Source organism: Macaca fascicularis, chromosome 14 (assembly GCF_037993035.2).
Source record: "Macaca fascicularis isolate 582-1 chromosome 14, T2T-MFA8v1.1".
NCBI classification, from domain to species: Eukaryota; Metazoa; Chordata; class Mammalia; order Primates; family Cercopithecidae; genus Macaca; species Macaca fascicularis.
In genome coordinates this window covers 112,922,639-112,932,713 of record NC_088388.1, presented here as the reverse complement: position 1 = coordinate 112,932,713, position 10,075 = coordinate 112,922,639, and positions in this window count along the sequence as shown.

The following is a 10,075-nucleotide window of genomic DNA, read 5'->3' as shown; positions in this document are numbered from 1 at the left end:
AGTTCAAGACCAGCCTGGCCAACATGGTGAAAGCCTGTCTCTATTAAAAATGCAAAAATTAGATTGCATTGGGAGTTATACCTGATGTAAATGACGAGTTGATGGGTGCTAACGAGTTGATGGGTGCAACACACCAACATGGCACAAGTATACATATGTAACAAACTTGCACGTTATGCACATGTACCCTAGAACTTAAAGTATAATAATAAAATAAAAAATAAAAAAATAAAAAATAAAAAAAATGCAAAAATTAGCCAGGCATGGTGGCACATGCCTGTAGTCCCAGCTACTTGGGAAACTGAGGGAGAAGAATCACTTGAACTCGCGAGGTGGAGGTTGCAGTGATCTGAGATCGCACACCACTGTACTCCAGCCTGGAAGACAGAATGAGATTCAGTCTCAAAAAAAAAAAAAAAAAAAATCATGGGAACACTGTGTAGTAAGTCATAGAACAGAAGTCTGTGTGGGCATGATAAATGATCCAAAACAAGACATTAAGACTCCACGGAGGACGATGAACTCTGAGTTGGGTCTCGTAGGTTGAGCAGGAACTTAACAGAATGACATTCTAGGCAGAGAAACTAGCATGTGTAAAGCCATGTGATGAGAGCTTCCTAAGTGATACAACTCCAGGGGCCCATTCACATCAGAGTCTATGTAAATGGTGCACCTGGGCCTCTGCAGTGCACAACCTGTGCAACCTGACACAGCAATGCTCTGAAGCTGGGGCCCCAGACACACGCAGGAGATGGTGATGCTGATCCCAAATCCCAGCTTACACCATAGTAGACCTTTGGGGCAGGGCTTCTTACCCATTTCCCACCATCTCTCTGACATCAGACCGCTTAGAGGGGCTGCTGCTTAGACATGGCCTGGCCCCTGAGGGATTCTGTTTCACTCTCAAACTCTGGGAACCCCCAGGGAGCTCTCAGGAAGCTCTGGAGAGACCCACATCCATTTCCCCCTTTAGCAAAAGCAATTGCGCGTTCTCCAGGGGAGTATATGGGTTTCTCCTCTACAAATGGGATTATTATTGAAAAACAGACTTTTAAGGCAATAGCTTATCTGGGGATCCCTTGTCAACTCAGCTCTTTCCACCCAATGGAGCCAACTTTCCACCCAATGGAGCAAATCTGCTCTGCCAGCAGCGCCCCTCCACCCACCCCACATACAAGGATGCCTCCTGGGTAAGGGCGGGGGGAGTGACCAGAAGCCTGTCCTTCTGACGGTGGAGGGCAGATGGGGCGAGGGGGAGGGAGAGGGGATTCCCTCAGAGCCCCTCCCTGCCTGCAGGCCAGGACTCCTGACCCTCTCAGCGGCTGCTTCCTGCTCCACAATCAGCCCATCCTTCTTCCTGGGGGAGGGGAGGGCAGAGGCCGGGCTGGGTCTCCTCCTAGCTCTGCTGAGGACATGCGGCATTTGACCTGCGACCCCGACCCCGCAGGAAATTCTTCTGACCTGAGGCGAACCTCAGGAGAAACGCCATGACCCCACAGTGGACAAAGGGCCTTGCTGAGACCTCTCCCCTCCTCCCCTAGCCGTAGATCTCTTGACTCTAGGGGGCAGATCAGAGAATCCCCGGGAATCAACTCACAGCCCAAGCAGCTGGGGCTCTGGTCTCAGCTGAGGAAGAAGGGGAGAACCTGAGAGGTAAGGTGGCCGTGCACCCTGCATGCCTGGGACAGCCCCACCTGAGGGCGTTATCCATGTACAATTGTCAATGCACTTCTTTTTCCAGGACAGAAACTCTCCGGTTTGGATGATAACTTTTATGGTCATCCTAATAGGAAAGGGACTTCCAGAGAACATGCGCTAGCACCCACTTCGTTAATTCTACAAAGATTGAGCCTCTGTCCCATGCTGGGCACACCCTGCAGGGCTGGATATGGCACTGGGGAAAAAATCCAGTGAAGTCCTTGCCACAGGGGATCATGGTTTTGTCAGACACAGCCCCAAACCCACTAGAGCACAATGTGGAACTTCCGGGGGAAAATGATTCATTTTCTTTTCTTTTCTTTATTTCAGACAGGGTCTTGTTCTGTTGCCCAGGCTGGAGTGCAGTGGCGTGATCACAGCTTACTGCAACCTCGACCTGCCAGGTTCAATCCATCCTCCTGCCTCAGCCTCCTGAGGGGATGGGACTAGAGGGATGAGCCTAGCCAATTTTTTATTTTTTGTAGAGACAGGGTCCCACTCTGTTGCCCAGACTGGTCTCAAACTCCAGGACTCAAGTGATCCACCGACTTCAGCCTCCCAAAGTGCTGGGATTACAGGTGTGAGCCACCACACCTGGCCAATTCATTTTCTTAAGGGGTCTCAGAGGAGGTTCACTCTCAGCTGCCTCCACTCCTTTCTCCCTACTCAAACCGGTAGTGATGGTGAGAGCTGAAGAATAGCTCAGAGAAGTGTTTCAGATATGGTCTTCCTTCTGCATGGTCCATGTCCCTGTTCCCAGCCCCAGTCCATTCATTCATCACCATGCTCACTAAATACAAAGCGTGGGCTGTGTGTCAAGTGCTGTGTGAGTGGAGAAGAGGGTGTGAAATATTTGCCTCCAGGACTTACAGGCTGGGAGCCAGATAAACGCTAAACAAATCACCCAACAATAAACACATGGATTACAGGTATTGGGAGAGTAAAGATGTGAGAAAGGGCATTGAGAGAGCACATCCTGGCTGAGGACAAAGTAGGAGAAGAAATGCTCTGCTCACCTTCAGGGGACTTTTAGGAGTGAACACCTCACGGGAATTTTAAGCCCAAAGACAAGCCCATATGGATTTCAGTTTCATTAGTAAGAATCAGAAGAATGAGCCCTTGGGTGAAAAGGGCAAGGGGGTGGATGTGTCGGCCAAGAAGAAAGGATGGAGTGCACAGGGCTGGAGCCTGAGCCCATGATTAGGTGTCACGCAGATGGAAAGGCAGGATTTCCTGGACCTGAAGCTCGGAAGGTCTCTAGAGGTCATCCTGTCCATCTCCTGCCTCTACAGGAGAGGCTTGGAAGGGGTGGGTGTCTCTGTTAAAGGCTTCTGAGCGAATAATTCTACACCCATTCTGTGTTTAACACCTCTTGCTTCAAGAAGTCCTTACCACCATCTGGGCTGGGAGCAATAGCTCACACCTGAAATCCCAGCACTTTGGGAGGCTGAGGCAGGTGGATCATTTGAGGTTAGGAGTTCAAGATCAGCCATGCCATCATGGTGAGACCCCATCTGTACCAAAAAAAAAGAAAAGAAAAAAAATTAGCTGCGAGTGGTGGCACACACCTGTAGTCCCTGCTACTTGGGAGGCTGAGGCCCAAGAATTGCCTGAACCCAGGAGGCAGAGGTTGGAGAGAGCAGAGATCACATCCCTGCACTCCAGCCTGGGCAACAGAGCAAGACTCTGTTCAGTAAAAGTCCTTACCACCATCTAAACCCCCCATCTCCCCAGGAAGATCAGCAGATCCTGGGGGTAGGAGGAGATAGGGAAAAGACAGAGGTCATGTTTGGCCTGACCATCCGTCTCCTGCCTGTGTGGTGTCCTGGAATCATTACCTCCATGACTCTGCTTTTCTATTCTCTTCTAAAGTTATAAAGGGGCTGGGCACAGGGGCTCATGCCTGTAATCCCAGCACTTTGGGAGGCCAAAGTGGGCAGATCACTTGAGGCCAGGAGTTTGAGACCAACCTGGCCAACATGGCAAAACCCTATCTCTACTAAAAATACAAAAATGAGCCAGGTGTGGACCTGGCTGGGGGAGGACCCTCGTCCTCCCTGGGCTCCTGCTCTGGGCAGCACCTCACTCTTGTCCTTCATTTCCTAGGACCATTGAGGAGTACCTCAGAGCCAGTGTGGGATGGGCTGGAGTTGGGGCTTTAGATACATGGGCAGAAGAGAAATGCAGAGAGTCCTCGGTAGCCTGTGTATACATGGGTTTTGGGTAAACTTTCTTTGCCATCAGGCATGGTGCATGCCTATAATCCCAGTTACTCGGGAGGATGAGACAGGAGAACTGCTTAAATCCGGAGGCAGAGGTTGCAGTGAGCCAAGACTGTGCCACTGCACTCCAGCGTGGGTGACAGAGCAAGACTCTGTCTGGAAAAAAAAAAAACAAAGTTGTAAAGGAACTCAATATTCATCACTATGAAGTTGCCATTTTACACAAATACCTGATAAAAAAGTATTATTTCCTTTACAGTATTAATTCAATGGGTCTGTGATGAACCATATCTCAACTTTGCTATGCAGGAAGCTTCTAGATTTATGCATAAGAGCAATAATAAAACCATAGTTAAAATTTGTCAACCATTTACTTTGTGCCAGACCCTTTACCTGTATCGGTTCCTTTATTCCTCACAGTAATCCATAAGGCGGTGCTTTTATGATGTCGCCTTTACAGGTGAGGAAACAGGGAAGTCAAGCAAAGTGCTCAAGGTCTCAGGGTAGTAGACAGAATGATGGGCCTCCAAAGATGCCCACTTCCCAAACCCCAGAACCTGTCATTATGTTAAGGTCCAAGATGAAAGGGACTTTGTAAAGTAATTAATTTAAGAATCTTGAGATGAGGAGATTATTTTAAATTATCTAGATGGGCCCTTTATAATCACAAAGGTTTTTATAAAGGAAAGACGGAGTTAGGAGATCAGAGAAGAAGATGTGACAAAGCAAAGCAGAGAGGCAGAGATGAGATACACATATACAGAGAGAGAGAGAGAGAGAGAGAGAGAGAGAGAGAGAGAGAGAGAGAGAGAGAGAGGAGTTGAAGGTACTGAGCTCCTGGCTTTGAAGCTGAAGAAAGGGACTGTGAACCAAGGAATACAGGTGTAGGTGTCTTGCATCTGGAATCCGGGAAAGGCAAGGAAACAGATTCTCTCCTAGATTTTCCAGAAGGAATACAGCCCTGTGGACCCATGTGCTGGACTTCTGACTACCAGAACTGTCTGATAACAAACTTGTATTTCACATTGGTGACTTGTTACAGCAGCAACAGGAAACTAGTCCACACAGTCAGCAGGAGTAACAGTAGTTGCCATGGGATGGGTGAGTTAATCACGTCACGAAAACCCTACCTGGAACCAACCTCCTCTCTCCAGTCCTTGCTCTGGAGCGCTTCGATGAGTGAGCATCTCCTAGGGTCGCGTCCTCCCCATCTAACCACGGACCTCGTCCTCCCCCAGCTCCTGCTCTGGGCAGCACCTCACTCTCGCCCCTCATTTCCTAGAACCATTGAGGAGCACCTCAGAGCCAGTGTGGGATGGGCTGGAGTTGGGGCTTTAGAGACATGGGCAGAAGAGGAAGGCAGATGGTCCTCCACAGCCTGTGAGTACATGGGTTTTGGGGAAAACGGCCCTCTTTGCCATCAGACATCAATATCTTCATCGCAAGAGCAGAAAGGCAAATAGCTGGAGCAACTGCACGTGTAGCTGAGGGTGAGGTCCAGGTGTGAGCACATAAACAGGAGGCTGAGTTGCTGGGGGATCTGCGTGGGCACAGGTGTGTGATGCGGTGGGGACTGGGGGCTGGCCCTCTGCCAGAGCATCAGAACAGAGTAAAAGCACTCCAAAGCACTCTGGAGCACAGTCCTTACTGCTGGCCCAAAGGAAAGTATTGGTCTTGAAGGAAGGGGGCTTCAAAGGCCCCTGGAGAGGGATGAGGGTTTTATTTTGAGGCTGGGGGAGGGAAGGGGACAAGAAAATGTTTCATGAAGGCCCCTCCATAGAACTTCTGGACTTTGCTGCCACCTTGTGGAAAGCGTTTAGAAGGCAGGGTTGTGGCCGCCCGGGCCAAAGATTGACATCTCACTGGGGGTCTTTAGGGTGGATACGTTTTTCTCATCTGAAATGGGGCGGGGGGGGGTTCTCTCGGGCATACGGTAGTGAATTCCCAGGCTCCCCTAGTCCCAGCGGTCATACTCATGATGTGTCTCTGTGCCAAGAGTTTAGCTCTCTTTCAGATACAGGAACACAGGAGGTGGTGTTGCATAGGAGGGGCCCAGAAAAGTGTGCCAGTATCCCATAGGCTTTCCCAGAGCAGGAACTCAAAGGTGTGGTTTTAGGGAGGACCTGTGTGCAAAGAAGCTCTGAGTGTGCAGAGGCAAAGGAGGGAAGGTGGTAATGGGAGAAAAGAGTCAGGAAGTTGGGCACAGAGGTCTGGATTCAGCCTGGTAGGGACAGGAGCTTTACCCACCTCTGGGCTTATGCTGAGTGACCACTTCATCTCACCCTGCTCATCTGTAAAATGGGGAAACGAAGGAGAAAGGCTTCTCCTCCACAGGGCCCTACAGCAGTTCTCACCCATTCAGAATGAGATGTGAGCCCTCCGTATGCCACTAGCCGTCTCCCCACCACAGCCTCCTGATTTCCCTGGACTTTTGCCCCATATTGGAAGCATGGTCCTCACCACGCCTATGAGCCAGGTACTAATATGATTCCCATTTTACAAGTGAGAAGATTGAAGTACAGGGCAGCTAAGTGCTTGTCCAGGGTTTCAGAGCTAGCCTGTGTTGGGGCCAGATTTCAAGTTTTGGATCTCCCTGTCCACACAGCACTCTTTCGCTGTCCTCAATAAATATGTTTCAAAAAAGGAATGGGAGTGGTCAGGCTTCGGGTGTGCCAGGTCTGGGAACCCTCCCAACTGGAACTCTGATAGAAAATCGAGGCAGATCTTCTCTTCTTCCTGATCTGCCCCTTCCCAACCTCAAGAGATAAAGGTCTCTTTTTAAAGCCTTCTAGGAAATGAGATTCCAATCCTTCCCTTTCCACTCCCAATCTAATTCATGTTAGTAATAGCATTATCAGAAAGTTCTTCCTACAGTCTAAACTCCATGCCTCCAGATAGAAGAAAGAGAATACAGATCAAGCTTCTATTTCAGAGAGGGATATTCTTGGTCTCTAAAACCAGGGTTTAATTCTCTAACCATGACAGTCAGGGCTGGCCAATCACAGGCCTCAATGGGATAGCTTAAATTATAGAGGACCAAGTTAGAAAAAAGAAAAAAAAATACCCAACTTCCAGAGCTGATACTGCAGCTGATAATTAATTATCTGCTGTTTGTATGCACTGGTAGGGCTCCCCCAACCTCTCACTGATCAGGGTGCACAGTGTGGCCCGGGAAGAAGACCAGCGAGTTGGCGTCAGGTCAAGACAATTGTGTGGGGACCATCCAGAACCTTCTCGACTTCATCCTCCCCCCTCCACCCTTCCACTTCCCTCCAATCAAGGGAGGAGCTGCCCTCTCTCACTCACCTCCCCTCCCCAAACATTTGGGAGGGAGGAAAGAGAGGGAGTGATTAGCACGGGGCATTGTCCCCAGATAATGGGCCCCAGCTGCTGCATGAAAGAAGAGACAAAGCGCCTGGCGGCTCCACACGCATTATCCCCTCGTTAAATCTCTGTTATTAGATTAGATTCAAAATGTATTGATTCAGAAGCTGGGGGGAGGTGGAGGAGGGAAGAGGATCTGGCTGGTGAATGCTGAACTGCACCTCTCTGCAAGCTCTTCCTCCCCCTCCTTCACCCAACCAGGCAACTTTTCTGCCTCATGTCCTCTGAAGGGAATCTCCCCTATGCCCATATCCTGACCTCTGAGTGCAGCCACTCTGCCTGAGCTATTCGGAAAACCACTGAGTGTCCACTCCTGGGAGGTGCCCTTGAGATCCTGGAGGCCAGGTTGCCAACGTCCAGAGGAAAGGCAGCCTGTTTTCCAGGATGGCAGGAGACGGTCTCCATGGCTTTGAAGCAGCGCCAGTCGCAAACTCACAGAAGGGTTCAGGCTCAGCGCTTTCAGCACCTTTGATGGAATCTTTTTAGTAAAAATGACATCATTGAGAAATGGGTAAATGGGAAAAGGAAATGAGAACTGGGAGTACTTGTAGGTGAATAGAGAAGGCTGCAGAAGAGAAGTGGTGATGGGCAAGAGAATTGGCAAGCTTCCCGAAAGCACTTAGAAAGACATGAGTGTTTCTGGTCTCTCTGCTAGGACAGAATGAGAGGCAACTGGCTAAAGTGTCAAGAGGAGGGGAGGAAGCAGCTTCCAGGAGGTATAACAGGTGGGAGGGAAATTCTGGGTGTTCTCAAACCATTGATGGAGCAAAGGTCTCCTTGAGAGAAGACCAAGATCGGTACTGATGATCAGGAGTTAGCTCACTGGGGGGGTTCTCTGGCCCTGGGCCTCAGTTTCTCATACCTGGGCAGCACAGCCCACATGCCAGATCGATGAGCTGATTGGATGTAGCTACTGGAGCAGAAGATGTTACATGTGGCGGTTCATTCTCGAGGTGGTTAATTGGCTGACTTGATGCTGGGCTCTGTCACCCCATTGATTGTGGGTGAAGGGTGGGGAGAGGACGATGGAGAATCGATAGGATGATTAGTGTCTTACTAGCTCTCTGGTTGGACACTTTGCCAATAGCCACCCATTTACTGACCAGTGATGCATTGACAGTGCCAGAATGTTCACCTTCCTATCCCTCTGGCCTGAGACATGAGAATCACCAAACAGTATGGCTGGTCCAAGCAAGTCCTAGTGGAATGGGGCAGCTTTTGGTTCTAAGACCAGGCTCCAACAGATGGGCGCCAGGAGCCATCCCAAGAAAGAAGTGATGAGCACTCCCCACCTTTAGCCCAATCTCTGCTCAGCAGGAGACAACAATTGTGAGGGCTAATCCCCAGCCTCATAATCTTTTGCTTTTTGCTGGGAGACCCTAATCTCTATCCATCAACAAAGCAAAAATAAATATAAAATTTCTAATGAATCCCTGATAACTAGAATCAAAAGCACATATGTCTGGAGTGGAAGTATCAGATGAGACTTCAATACTAGTTCATCTTAGGAGCAACCAGCCAGTTAGACAGTATTCTATGAGTTCTTTCTGCATGCCGAAGAATGTGGGGTGAGAAGCTGAGAGAAGCTAAACTAGACAAGCCCCCTTCCTCAGCCTCTGTGCTCTTTTAGACATGAAGCTCCAAAGGTCCCATGAAAAGTTTTGCACAATGGTTTATGAACTAGAATTACAGAGTTTGGTGTCAGCGGAATATATAGTTTCAGGTTTCCCACACTGAGTCCCTTATAATTGGGTGACCTGGACCAACTGAGGAGGCAGTGAAAATGTTAGAAGAACTCATTCCAAAAAGTCCTTTTGAGTCCTCTCCCTTTAGCCTGGCAGCATTTAATCCCTCCCCACCATGTCTTCCTCAGAGTGACAGGCAGCCCAAGATAGGGAGAGGGACAAGGCTGGAATGAGACTGAGACAACCAAGGAAAGCCTTGTCTGTACATTGCAGACACTAAGATAGGTCGCCCTTGGTGAGGTCTCACCTTCTTTTTCTCTAACTACTTGTTAGGTTGATGAAGCGATGGGGCTGGGTGTTCCTCAGCATGTCTTAAATTCTGGTGTCTGGGAGAGGGAGCTAGGATATGAGAAATATGATCAAAGACCATTCTGCTGACTCTATGTCCTCCTGGCCCTGCTTTCTGGTGGATGTGCCAGGGACTGACTGCTGACAATTCCCAAAGGAGATAAGAAATCCAAGCCGAGTGCAGTGACTCATGCCTGTAATCTCAGCACTTAGGGAGGCTGAGGTGGGCATATCACGAGGTCAAGAGATCGAGACCATCCTGGCCAACATGGTGAAACCCTGTCTCTACTAAAAATACAAAAATTAGCTGGAAGTGGGGGCACGTGCCTGTAATCCTGGTTACTCCAGAGGCTGAGGCAGGAGAATCGCTTGAACCCGGGAGGTGGAGGTTGCAGTGAGCCGAGATCACGCCACTGCACTCCAGCTTGGCCACAGAGCGAGACTCCATCTCAAAAAAAAAAGAAAGAAAGAAAGAAAAAAAAGGAAGAAATCCAAACCTTGGCTTTCTTGGTGTTTCCCAAACACCAAACCAGCTGGTGCTGGCCGTGGTGCTGAAGATCTCGTCTCTGTTCCGTTGCAGCATCCATTGCAGGGAAAGAGCTTGCTCCCACCTTCACTAAGAGATCATGAGCCCAGGTAACAGGGTTGTGGGGACCCTTCCAACATCTTTCCAAGGGGTTGCAGAGCCGAGATGCCCCCACTCTTCTATCCATTGCTAAGTGTTCATGGTCCTGAGCC